This window comes from Staurois parvus, unplaced genomic scaffold, assembly GCF_062004578.1.
Source record: "Staurois parvus isolate SC_StPar_1 unplaced genomic scaffold, SC_StPar_1.0 ptg000116l, whole genome shotgun sequence".
Taxonomy (NCBI): Eukaryota; Metazoa; Chordata; class Amphibia; order Anura; family Ranidae; genus Staurois; species Staurois parvus.
Genome location: NW_028317912.1, coordinates 4,297,084 through 4,311,136, shown reverse-complemented (window position 1 = coordinate 4,311,136; position 14,053 = coordinate 4,297,084).

Genomic DNA, 14,053 nt, shown 5'->3' with positions numbered 1-14,053 from the left:
CATGACTACAAAAAAAATGTTTGGGCTATGCATACACTTTAACTCTGTTCCCTGCCATGTCTTTGTTTCCATTCATTTTACAGTATATAGACTTTTCCTCAGCAGCACCACCAGAACCTCTCGTCATTCCTACAATATTACTAGCACCAATGGACCCAACCTCTGCCTATACAGAATAGATTGAAAAAAAAAACATTTTTCATGGTGTCAGTCACTGTGCTTCATGCAGCTGCTTCATAATTTCAGAGGAGGTAAGTAAAAAATGTTAAATATCTGAGATTTCAACCGCTCCTCATTTTAAACATCTCGTATTTCCATTAGGCAGAGGTTCTCCTTTAATTGATATGCTATATTTGCTTGAATGGTGGGTTGAACCAGCATAATGGCATAGGTGAAACCAAACCGAAAGAGGCCTGCAATAAGTAAATAAGCTCAGCCAGATGAGATCAGCTTCATTCTGTAAATGTCAGCAGCTGTATGTAAATCTATTTACTATTCAACAAAGCATTTTAATGAAAGCTTCTCGCTGTAATGTACTCAGTTAGGTCATTGCTGCAATAAATTATTTACCAGTCATTTCTTCCTTTCTCAAATGGACTTTACTGCTTTGTTTATTGAATTCTTTGCACTGGGTTATATTTACAGCCTTGTCCTTTTAGGTACAATTCTTATTTTTACCACTGTAATTAGAAATTTGCATTTTGCACCTGCTGTTCAAACCAGCATCCAAAAAAATTGTATTTATTTTCATTAAAATCATCATTAGCCCCTGAAGAATGAAACAGCAACCACATGCATAAATTAGAACAATCAATTCAGGGAACAGCATACTAGTTCCCAGGCAGTGAAGCTGAATAGGTGCAGTTACCCTGTGATGTGACTGTCCTGCCCTAAGGATACAGCCTGTGGGAGAAAAGCAGTCCATGCTTAGAACCTCTGTCTGATTTGTAGTGCTACTTCATGTCACCATTCACGAAACTTCCAACTATCCCTTTTTTGGAGGGACCCTCCCTCTTTTGGAACCAAATCTCTCAGGCCCTCTTTTTGGTGTGATGTATAGACCTGTATTTCAGACATACTGTTTAACCACTCTGTCCGGACACTTTTGCCCTTCCTGTCCAGGGCAATTTTCAGCTTTCAGCGCTATCACAATTTGAATGACAATTGCGCGGTCATGCAACACTGTACCCAAATGAATTTTTTACCATTTTTTTGAGACAGATAAAGCTTTATTTTGGTGGTATTTATGCACCGCTGGGATTTAAATTTTTTTTGCTATGTAAATGAAAATGTCCAAAAATTTAGAAAAAAAGTGTTTTTCTTATAAAATTTTGCAAATAAATAATCTTTCATTATAAATCTTGGCCGAAATGTATTCTGTTATCTTTTCAGTAAAAAAAATAAGCCAAATTAGTTCATAACCACAAATTATAATTTAAAAAAATTTTTTTACATTTTTATTTTTTTTTATATTATTATTTATGGGTTTTTTTTTTACATACTGTCACCCTAGCAGTACAGTGTCACCATGGTGACACTGTACTACTTGTAGGGGTTGATGAAGATTTTTTTTTTCTTTACAGTGATTGCTTTTACACCCATATAGGATGTAAAAGCAATCATTTCTCCTTCTCTCTGTCTGCTTATGAGACAAAGTGGGGCTTAAAGTGTTACTAAACCCACAACAGTAAAATCAGTCAGTATAAGCAGTAAAACATGCTTGTTATACTCACTGTGGAACACAATTGGTTAATCCTCCACATTGTGTAAATAGGTTGTTTGATCCTGTCTTCTCTGATCCTCCCCTTCTTCCAGTGTCTCCTAAATATCTTCTGATAGAACAGAGGCTCGGGGGCAAGCTGCACATGCTCAGTTTGGTGTGTATTGCTAGAGTTTTTTATTTTCTTGGGAGAGTGCATGTGATCAGCACAGGGCCAATCCGCACTGTTCAGACAGAGGACAGGGGTTTTACATTCTTCTAGAGCAGAAAGAAAACTCGGACAGAAGCCACAAGACTGCTCTAACTGCTGAAAAGAAAAGGTATTTAGCAGTTTATATTTACTATGCATGTGATCATCACAGGGCCAATCAGCACACTCCAGACAGATGTCAGGGGTCCTGCATCCTCCTACAGGAGAATGAAAACTCCTCCTACAAGCTATAACCAGTGCTTTTCTGAACACTGATAGCAGTCACAAGACTGCTCTAAAGATAAGGAATAGTAAGATGCAAATTGAACGATGTGAATTGAGCATAGTAAGTGACTTCATAACACTGCAAATAATGTGCAGTTCAGGGACATGGCAGTGTCATTTCATGTTTTGTGTTCTCATTAGAGAAGTATTTAGAAACAATGCACGTAAATGCTCTATTTGCCTGCCTAACTAAAGCGACAATCCAATATATCTAGCTTTGATTTGACATATATGTTTGATCAGTCTAATATCTCATTTTCCTGTTCAAATGATGAAGCACTGACAAGCTGGTTGTGTGAATGAGGCCGAGTATCTAGCACAATGCCTAATTTTAGTGTGTGATTGTTCTGTATAACAAATGGATCTAACTGCTTTATACTTAAAGGGCGAGTCTACTCAACAAGCAAATCACAAAGGTAGAAGATTATAAAGGAAGCCGTTTAGCACAAATCAGTGATCATACCCTTCCCTACTTAAAGTATTACTAAACCCACAACAGTAAAATCAGTCTGTATATGCAGTACAGCATGCTTGTTATACTCACTGTGAAACCTAAGGGGTTAATCCTCTGCATTGTGTAATAAGGCCGTTTGATCCTGTCTTTTCTGCTCCTTCTCTTGTTCAAATGTCCACGTCTTATCTTCTGATAAGACAGATTGAACAAGTAGCCATTTTGTGCATGCTCAGTTTAGTGTGTATTGCCAGAGAGGTTTTTTTTTTTTTTTGGAAGAGTGCATGTGATCAGCATAGGGCCAATCCGCACTGTTCAGACAGAGGTCAGGGGTTTTGCATCTTCCTAGAGCAGAAATAAAAATCCTACAAGCTTTAACCAGTGCTCTGCTGAACACTGATAGAAGTCACAAGACTGCTCTAACTGCTGATGAGGAAAGGTATTTAGCAGTTTATATTTACTAAAATAATTGCATTTCCATGTCCTCTGTACTGTGGGAGATGAGATATAGTGAATGCAGGGTCCTGGGTTTAGTAAAACTTTGAGCTCACATTGCCCTGCTGGATGTGGTCTTCCCAGGGGGAGCAGGGTTGTACCTGAAAAAGAGACACCATAGACGAGCTTTGGTTGGAGGTACCCAGGAAATATTTGTCTGAAGAATAGGGTCTTCCCCAGGACATTACTGGTGCCTTATCTACTCTACAGCCAGGAGCTTAAGTTCACATGATGCCGGATTGGCTTAAAGGTTCTTTATCTGTCATTTTTTTGTCCAGCCACTGAATTCTGCAGTCAGGGGTGTCCTAACCCTCTCTCCCTCAAATTTTCTAAATCTCTCCTTGTGTATTACCATGGTTACAAATGAATTTATTAAAAATGTAACAAATGGATTCTCACAAAACAAATGTAAAAAACAAACATGAAGCCAAATGGGTCAATGTCACATGACTGGAGTCCTGTGATGAAGGTACCCGTTGGTAAAAAGCTGGCTCATTTCAGGAGTTGAACTCCCTTTTTCAAAGCTAACCCATGCCCCATATATAGGGAGAATAACTGACTGAAATCATCACCACACCCCCTCCATGGAAAATAATCCCGCTGCTGGGTCCTAAAACTATTTGCTGCGTGTATCACTTCCATGAATTAAATAAAATGAAATAAATGAAAAACGCTGGTGGGTTGACTGGCATAGCTATGGAGCTGTTCATCGCTAGACAGGCTAGGAGCGCCTAAACAAACTCAGTGCTACATAATAAAGGTAATTTAATCTTGTACATTTCTTCCAATTTAGAAATGTTTTCATTTGTTATTTCGTTATTTGTTATAGAAATCGGGAGGTATAATTGGGAGAAGCTCAGTTTATAACTATCAGGGGGAATAATATACTTAGATGAGCCAATTCATTGAACATTACAAAAACTCTCTGTCACTCAATCAAAAAAAACCCCACAACTATCAGCCATGGGTTCCATGAGAAGTCCCCAGAGGTTCCATCCACTTATTGCACTGAGTACTCGGCCTGACAGGGGCTGCCTGCATGGGTGAGATGTGGTTTGTGAAGGGGGTATTAGCCAGAATGTATCATAATGAATACAGGCTCAAGGCAGGATACTGGTTCTCTCTGGTGATATCCCTTAAGGGAGGGCACTGGTCGGTGGGATTGTTTATGGTTTTGGCACTGAACTTCTAACTAAAGGAGAGGAGAGACCAGAGACTGGCCCATTAGATAGGACCCCTCTGCTTTCAGTACCAACATAAGGGGCCCCCTCTCCCTCCAGTCCCAGTTCTCAATCGGAATAGCAGTACAGGGTTCTGTGGGGTCCTTTAATGAGGAACATACAAATTTATTGATAAGATCAATCGTATGATTCCCAGTAGAGCTGCATCCATTGAACATGGTCTGTGAAATTCAATTTCACACTGGAGTAAGGCTCCATGTACACTGCAGCTGATAAACTGACGTTCAGGAGCTTTTCTGCGTTTTTTTCAGCAGCCCCTGAACTCTCCCTAATGTTTTCCTATGTGTACATGTACACATCGTCATTTACAGTTGTTTACAGGCAGTTGAGTTTACAGTCGTTTTTTTTAACGCACCAAACTTGCGTTCAGGAGTAGATTTTATCAGCGTTTCAAACGTCAAATGCTTGCAAACGTGTGTAAACGCGGCTAACTGCGTTTATAAGCATTTGCGTTTGGAAATTTTTTTTTAACTGTTCTATTTCCAGATGCTGTCCAGAGCCTTTTTTCATCATGAAAAATGCATGTAAAGCGTTTTCCCGGTACTCAAATGGACCCGGTACACCATACTCTGAGGTTTTGCATGAAAGAAAATATGTTAGACACTGCTGCAATCATTTCTGCACAGCAATGAGCTGGAACACATCCAAACACCACAAGACAGCTAATCTCAACAAATACTGCTCTCTCTGCTTCTGCTCTCTCTGCTTCTCTCAAAATATCTGAAATAGTTAATCTTTTACTGTTTTTCGGTGCGTTCCGGGCATTTTGGAAGGTCTCCTGAGGTTATCTTTAAAAAAAAGCTTCAAAACGCAAACGCTTATAAATGCGCATAAACGCAGTATGCAAATGCGGCTAAACAGATGTTTTTTAACCTACGTTTTCCAGCTGACAGTTTCCATTGTTCAGAAGTGTCCTGTGCACATGGAGCATAAAGAAAACAAGTTTAGAATGAAATGAATGTTTGGCACTAAGCACCAGGGAATAGTTAATGTTGTCACTGTGCACCAAGGCAATTTTTCTGTTGTCACTGTGTACTAAAGCAACATTAGTGTTGTCACTATGCACTGAAGCAAACTTATTTGAAAAAACGCATTGGATGAATGCCACCCATCCTTAATAAGCACTGTATTAAGCATTTTACTTGATACAGTGATTTCCTATGATTGTCACATCCATCTAATGGCCAGAAGGCTGTATTTGCCCTGATATACCAGAAAAAGTACCACATTATGGCCACTAGGTAGACCTGATGATCATAGGAAATGACTGTAATAAGCTGTATTAATACTGTCAGAATTCATCAAGGATGGGCGAATGCTTGTCACATTCATCCAACAAAGTTTTAAAAATAGACCCCTTAGTGTTGTCACTGAGCAGCAAAGTAAATCCGGGTGTCACATTAAAGAGGTATGTTTTATTATTTCCTTTGTTACTACTACATCTACAACTTATTACATCACAATAATCTACCATGAACTGTAGATCAGAAAATTATTTCAGGGTTTCCCTGAAACCTGAACATTATTTTCTTTTCAAGGATTGAGAATGGTTGCTATAAACAGCTTTTAACATTTATACTAACATTTTTTTTTACATAAATTTACAAATATATTTGACAACACATTGCCTTACCAAGATACCTCTGCATATGTCTCAACCTTCCGAGATGAGAAAAAGGAGCACCTTTCGTCACTGTCATGTCCCCAATTGCACAGTCTATTGAGAAATAATATGTAAGAAATATTTGGCTAAATCCAAAAGTCCTTTATGTTTACTGCTACAGTACTTCTTCCTTATTTATTTCCTATTCATTTTTTAAAACAACACATGTAATAATCTAGGGGGTGGATGAAAGGTTTAGTGCAGAATAACTCTTATGGTGTGTGAAGAATATATGTTATTTACAGAGGTCTATACACAAGACCATTGGTCCTTCCCATCATGCCAGGGTGCTAGGTGTAATCATAGACTCTGATCTCTCCTTTATCTCCACATTCAATCACTGGCTGAATCTTGCCACCTCTACCTCCACAACATTTCTAAAATTCGCCCCTTCCTGATTAACTACACAACGAAACAACTTATCCACGCCTTGGTTATATCCCGCCATGACTACTGCAACTCCCTCCTCACTGGCCTACCTTTACACAGACTATCCCCCGTTCAGTTTATTATGAATGATGCTGCTAGACTTATAAAACTTTCTAATCGACCTGTGACTGAAGCCCCTCTCTGCCAGTCCCTTCACTGGCTTCCACTAGCCCAGTGTTTCTCAACTCCAGTCCTCATGGACCCCCAACAGGTCATGTTTTCAGGATTTCCCTCAGATGAAACAGCTGTGGTTGTTCTGTCTTGGCATCGGTTGTTCTTGTGGCGAGATTCGTTTAGACCCAGTCTGTCAGAATGTGTGCAGCAAGTTAAATGATCGCCTTAACAGATAGTTTACTCAATGAATAACAACTTCAGAGGTATTTTCCAATGCTTCTTTATGCTTCAAGGTAACAAAGGTATGAACATAAAAGGTGTTTTCATAGGTAAATTTCCAGTGATGTACATAGCCTCCTCATTCTACAGCATCTTGATAACCACTAAACTAAAATGGGGTTACACCAGGAAATGAAGGTGGAAGCAACCAACTAGTCAGAAACAGCAGGGGTGTGTGGATGATACCAAATAACATTATAGCATAACATGTAAATAACAACAGCTAAACAGTAAAGCTGCGTGGCAGCACAGTGGTAATTACTAAGGCAGTGAAACTGATCAAATCACCTGTGCAAAATAATGGAAATCCTGAAAACATGACCTGTTGGGGGTCCATGAGGACTGGAATTGAGAAACGCTGCACTAGCCCAACGTATAAAATTCAAAATACTAACCCCAACATACTAAGCCATTCACAACACTGCCCCCAGCTATATTACCAACCTCGTCTGCAGATATTGCCCAAATCCTTACTCTCTAGCTCCCTTGTCACCTCCTCCCATGTCCACCTGCAGGACTTCTCCAGAACCTCTCCCATCCTCTGGAAATCCATACCCCAGTATGCCCGATCATCTCCCACGCTGTCTGCCTTTAGGTGATCCCTGAAAACTCATTTATTTAGGAAGCCTACCCCACCTTCACCTAAAAAACTGTACTTGAGTCACCTTCATCAGATCATCCCCTGCAGCTATTACCTTTTGTACCACCTCCCCGTCCCTTTATATTGTAAGCTCCACGAGCAGGGCCATCCTATTCCTTCTGTGTTGAAGTGTATTGTAATTGTAGTGTCCACCTTTACAAACATTTTTATTATGTGTTATATTGTTAAAAAACACCATTATAACATGATAAAATGCCTAGCCATGCACAGAATCTTCCTCCTTAATATGCCCTGGCCCTACATACAGCAATCTATAAAATATAGATTGTTTATAATAAACCTTTACAATACAAATATAATTATCCACCTTTATGCTTTTATATCTATGATTGAATTTACAAAAACATTTACTTAGTATTTAAATTATTGCTATTACATACTGGCTGTGAGTTACACAACACATGTCAACTAGTGAAGTTCTCAGTGCAAGTGCAAGGTCATCACAGGTCACACCCCAAACCAGAAGGAACTGCTGTCACAAAAGGAAAAGGGTCATGTTGAAAAATATACAGAATGTACAGATATAATAGATCTTTTACATGCAAGGGGAAAAGTCCCATTGTATATAGCATTATAAATTATGCAGTCTTCATCAGGGGCGGACTGACAACTCATGGGGCCCACGGGCAATAGGGGATCATGGGGCCCCTGTGTACTCACCCACACTCAAAAAAACCTATGAAAAAGCCAATGAAAGGTACCAGGGGCATCTAATGGGCCCCCTACTGACCCCGGGCCCTTGGGCAGTGCCCGAGTGCTCCAGTGGTCAGTCCGCCCCTGGTCCTCATAGTACATATATAAGTGAATGATTAGCATTAGATAGGGGATGGTGGTCATAACAAGTCAACAATATAGTGTATTATCAATAATTGTTGATTTTTGAGTATAACTGCTTTAACTCTGGAAGCATTTACCCCCTTCATGACCATTTTTTTTGCTATAAGACATTGCACTACTTTAACTGAAAATTGCACGGTCATGTAACACTGTACCCACATGAAATATATATATTTTTTCACATAAATAGAGATTTCTTTTGGTAGTATTTTTATTTTCATTATATAAATGAAAAAAGACCAGAAAGGTTGAAAAAAAAAAACAATATTTGTTACTTTCTGCTATAAAACATATCCAATTAAAAAAAACATTTCTTCACAAATTTAGGCCAAAATGTATTCTGCTACATGTCTGTTAAAAAAAATCCCAATAAGTGTATATTGATTAGTTTGCTTGAAAGTTAAAGCGTCTACAAACGAAGGTATATGCTGGAATTTTTATTTATTTTTTTATACTAGTTATGGCAGAGATCAGCGACTTCAATAGGACTGTGTTAGTATGGCGGGCAATCTGACACTAACTGATGCTGGGTGAGAACTGACTAAATGACACTGACATCTATACTGACACTAATGCAGTGATCATTGCTAATATTATACACTGTCACTGTATTAATGACACTGGCTGGGAAGGGGTTAACATCTAGGGGCAATCAAAGGGTTAACTGTGTGTCTATCAATGTTTACTCTGTGTACTGTGTCCTGTTTTTACTAAGCAATGTGCCGGTTTTTACTACCTGCTTTGTAGGGAGAAAAAAAATTGGCATATTACTGCTGTCTGTAGAGAGCTCTGTATTTTTTTTACCAAAACGGGGCGCTCTTCTGTCATCCGCTTAGCTCAGCTCAGCAGGTTCCGGCCATAAATCATTGGCAGAGACCCGCTGATCCAATGCAGCAGGGCGGCCCTGCCGCATTTTATCTGTGGTAGGTGGTTTCCAAGTAGATAATGCTAGTTACGTAAATTACAGAATTGTTTATCTTTTCAAATATCAATTAAAAATAACAAATAGTTTTTTTGTTTTGTTACATATTTTGTCTATGGATTGCATTAAAAAATCATTTTTGGATGAGAATATCACCAAAAGAAAGCTTTGTTTGTCCTAAATACAGAAAAAAAAATATATGTATTTTTTTTTTCCTACTTAATGACCATGTTATTGTGGAATAAACTGGCCCACCGTAATGAAAATGTAAAAATTGCTCTGCTCCATATGCGGTGAACAGGTATGAGAGCTGAACTGGTTAAAATAAATATTTCCTAAGCACAAAATGCGGGCCGCCTTGCTGAGCTTTTCTAAAAATGCTAACTGTCTGAATATTGATCACTGAATTCAATATTTCTAACCCAGAAGAACAATATAAATCAGGAAAGATCGAGTAAAGCCAGGAGTCCTTTTCTGCATTTATTTTTCTAAGTTGGATGTATTGAAGGAAAAGTGCCAACATAGCAGCCAGGCACCTAGCATTTTCAGAATAGGTCAGCAATGGAATCCTTCATCATTTACCATTGATGGCCTCCTTTGTTCATTTAATAAATGAAAATGAAACTGTTACTAAACCCACAACAATATAATCAGTCTATATATGCAGTAAAGCAAGCTTGTTATACTCACTGTGGAACCTAAGGGGTTAATCCTCCACATTGTGTAAAAAGGATGTTTGATCCTGTCTTCTCTAATCCTCCCCTTCTTCCAGCATCTCCTAAATATCTCCTGATAGAACAGAGGCTCGGGGGCAAGCTTTACTTTGCTCAGTTTGGTGTTTATTGATAGAGAGGTTTTTTTTTCTTCGGAGAGTGCATATGATCAGCACAGGGCCAATCAGCACTGTCCAGGCAGAGGGTCAGGGATCCTGCAGTCTCATAGGACAGTGAGAGGAGAATGAAAACTGCTTCTACAAGCTTTAACCAGTGCTCTGCTGGACACTGATAGGAGCCACGATACTGCTATATACTGCTGATGAGAAAGGTATTTATAACTTTATATTTAGTAAACTAATTACATTTCTATGTTATTTGTACTGTGGGAGACCAGATATAGTGAATGCAGGGTCTGGGGTTTAGTAACATTTTAAATAAAATTCTTCATCTCAACACTTGTTTTAGGTCAATAACTCATAAAGTATTGATGCAAAATGTCAGCATGATCACCAGACAACTGTTTTTTAAGGATAAAGATCAGCAATGGCAATTTACATATTTTTCTGATGACAGGTTCAATTTAACCACTTGCTGTAGGAACAGTACATTTACTGTGGGCACAGCAGATTATGGTGCTTAGTGCACAACGGCTGGGGTATCATGTGCTCACTGTGACCAAAAACTAATAAAAAAAAAAAATAGGGAGAAAAAAGAAGGGTACACCATGCAATTCTGTGTGTTTTTACCATTTTTATTCTTATACTGACGATGTTCAATATATTCCTAGAATTAGCTATCTGCATGGAGTGAATCACAGTGAGAGGGTATTTTGGTCATCCAGTCATTATAGGTTTCCAAGGTTTTAAAAGTTATCCAACCTTCCCAAATGGAGTAAAAGGTCTAAAAGTTGGACTGTTTGACAATTTTAATTTCCTCCATTAGGCAGATTTCGGACATCCTCCATAACCACACACATTCCCCAGTACATCGAGGATCATCAGATATCGTCCAAAACTTTTATTGCAGAAAGATTATATCACAAAGGATCAAGTGCAACAGAGGGGTCCTGCGTGGCTCCAAAACGTTGCACTTGGTCCTTTGTGATATGATCTTTCTGCAATAGAAGTTGAGGACGATATCTGATGATCCTCGGTGTGCTGGTGAATAGGAGCGCTGTTTCATGACAAGCCCAATTTCCAGCTGGTAGTTGCTACAGCACCCATAACTGACAAGCCTATGTCCAGGAACGTGTGCCATGTGAAGATGGACAATTTCCTCAGTACCTCAGTAACCATTTGCCCACCGTAGGTGGATTTGTTGATTCCCAGTGCGTTGGGATTAGGCTTTCCGCTGCATTTAATAAATGGGGTAGCGTTGTTTTTTGATATTTTAGGAATGAAAATTGGGTTTCATGAATCAGGACCACCCAAGGGTCATATGAAAAGAAGATAGATGTAATCTTTGCCACCAGTTCAAGAATTTGTTTCCAATAGGCAGAATTTTCACTTATTGGATACAATACTATCACGTAACTCTCTAGTATGCTCCGGTGCACTCCTCCGTTTTGTGAAGCTCTGGTATTTGGGCAGAGCCCCTGTATCATCACATACAGTATATTAAAGTGTTACTAAACCCACAACAGTAAAATTAGTCTTTAGATTGGCCACCCCCCTCCGAGGACGTGTTTTTGCATGATACGCATCAGGAGGAGTCACATCACGACGTGACGTCATGCCACCGGAGCAACGTGGAGCTCCAGCGGCCATCTTTAATACCGGATGGTCAGTACTTGCTGTCTGACACATTGTATTTTACATTTGATGCATCGATTCTTTTAAAATCCTCAAATTTTTGTTTACAATTACTACACTATGGGAGTATCCTTGTCCTTACCCTCTGGGAGAGCCCTCTGAATTTTTAGATACACCACTCCAGGAGGAATCTTCACATCTGCAGTGGATACCTGCATATCCAGGGAGCACTACCAGGCACCTTAAAGGGGAATCCTGTAGGATGAGGATCATCTGTAATTCCTTAAAAGGATCCTGTCTGATGACCTACTACCCTCTAGAGGGAAGACCTCATAAGTTCCTGACCACTCCCAGTGCTGATGACATCTGGAATAATTATATAAGGCGCATTTAACATGCGCGTCCGGTGAGTGCGCATTACTATCACTATTATTTCACCTATACCGGATCTAGAGTTACCAGAGCACAAGAGTCACCTTTATTTATCTTATCCTATTTATTGGAACTATTTATATCATTATATTATCATATATTCATTTTATTGATCTTTCGTAATTGTCACTTTTAGCGCTGCACCTTTCTATATATTATTTATGATTTTAGGTGATATTGGTTACCTGTTTTGTGCATACAAGCTTTTATATATATTTATTTCTAATTCTAAGGCACTCTTAATTTCTGTTTATATATAATAAAATTAGTCTGAATATGCAGTAAAGCATGCGTGTTATACTCACTGTGGAACCTAAGGGGTTAATCCTATGCATTGTGTAAAAAGGCTGTTTGATCCTGACTTCTCTGTTCCTCCTCTTGTTCAAATGTCCACAACTTATCTCCTGATAAGACATACCATGTGGAGTTACTATGCACATGCTCAGTTTGCTGTGTAATGCTTTTTTTTCCTTGGAAGGGTGCATGTGATCAGCACAGGGCCAATCAGCACTGTCTAGGCAGAGGGTCAGGGATCCTGCAGTCTCATAGGACAGTGAGAGGAGAATGAAAACTGCTTCTACAAGCTTTAACCAGTGCTCTGCTGGACACTGATAGGAGCCACGATACTGCTATATACTGCTGATGAGAAAAGGTATTTATAACTTTATATTTAGTAAAATAATTACATTTCCATGTTATTTGTACTGTGGGAGACCAGATATAGTGAATTCAGGGTCCGGGGTTTAGTAACATTTTAAATAAAATTCTTCATCTCAACACTTGTTTTAGGTCAATAACTCATAAAGTATTGATGCAAAATGTCAGCATGATCACCAGACAACTGTTTTTTAAGGATAAAGATCAGCAATGGCAATTTACATATTTTTCTGATGACAGGTTCAATTTAACCACTTGCTGCCCTCCTACAGTACATTTACTGTGGGCACAGCAGATTATGGTGCTTAGTGCACAACGGCTGGGGTATCATGTGCTCACTGTGACCAAAAACTAATAAAAAAAAAAAAAATAGGGAGAAAAAAGAAGGGTACACCATGCAATTCTGTGTGTTTTTACCATTTTTATTCTTATACTGTCTAGACCAGGGGTGGGCAAACTTTTTGACGTGAGAGCCGCAATGGGTTCTTATATTGGACCCGGGGGCTGGACCAAGAGTAGATAAATGATGTGTATGTGTCATCCATAGTAAGTATAGTAATATTCCCCCATAGTAAGCATAGTAATTAATCCCCCATATAGTAATTCATCCCCCATAGTAATTCATCCCCCATATAGTAATTCATCCCCCCATAGTAATTCACCCCCCATAGTAATTCATCCCCCATAGTAATTCATCCCCCATATAGTAATTCATCCCCCCTATAGTAATTCATCCCCCCTATAGTAATTCATCCCCCATAGTAATTCATCCCCCATAGTAATTCATCCCCCATATAGTATTTCATCCCCCCTATAGTAATTCATCCCCCCTATAGTAATTCATCCCCCATAGTAATTCATCCCCCATATAGTAATTCATCCCCCATATAGTAATTCATTCCCCATAGTAATTCATCCCCCCTATAGTAATTCATTCCCCCTATAGTAATTAATTCCCCATATTAAGTCCCCAAGTCCCCCCTGTGTCAATTCACTTACCTTTCCTCTCGCCGTGTCCCGCGCCGTTCCGGTGTAGCATGAAAATCTGTCTCCTATGAGGATCTGTCCCCCTCGACGTATCTGCTCATGTTCCAGTTTCAGGCATTAGCAACCGATCGGCGATCTCCGGCACATGCGCAGATACGTTGAGGGGGACAGATCCTCATAGGAGACAGATTTTCATGCTACACCGGTCTTCACGGCGGACTGT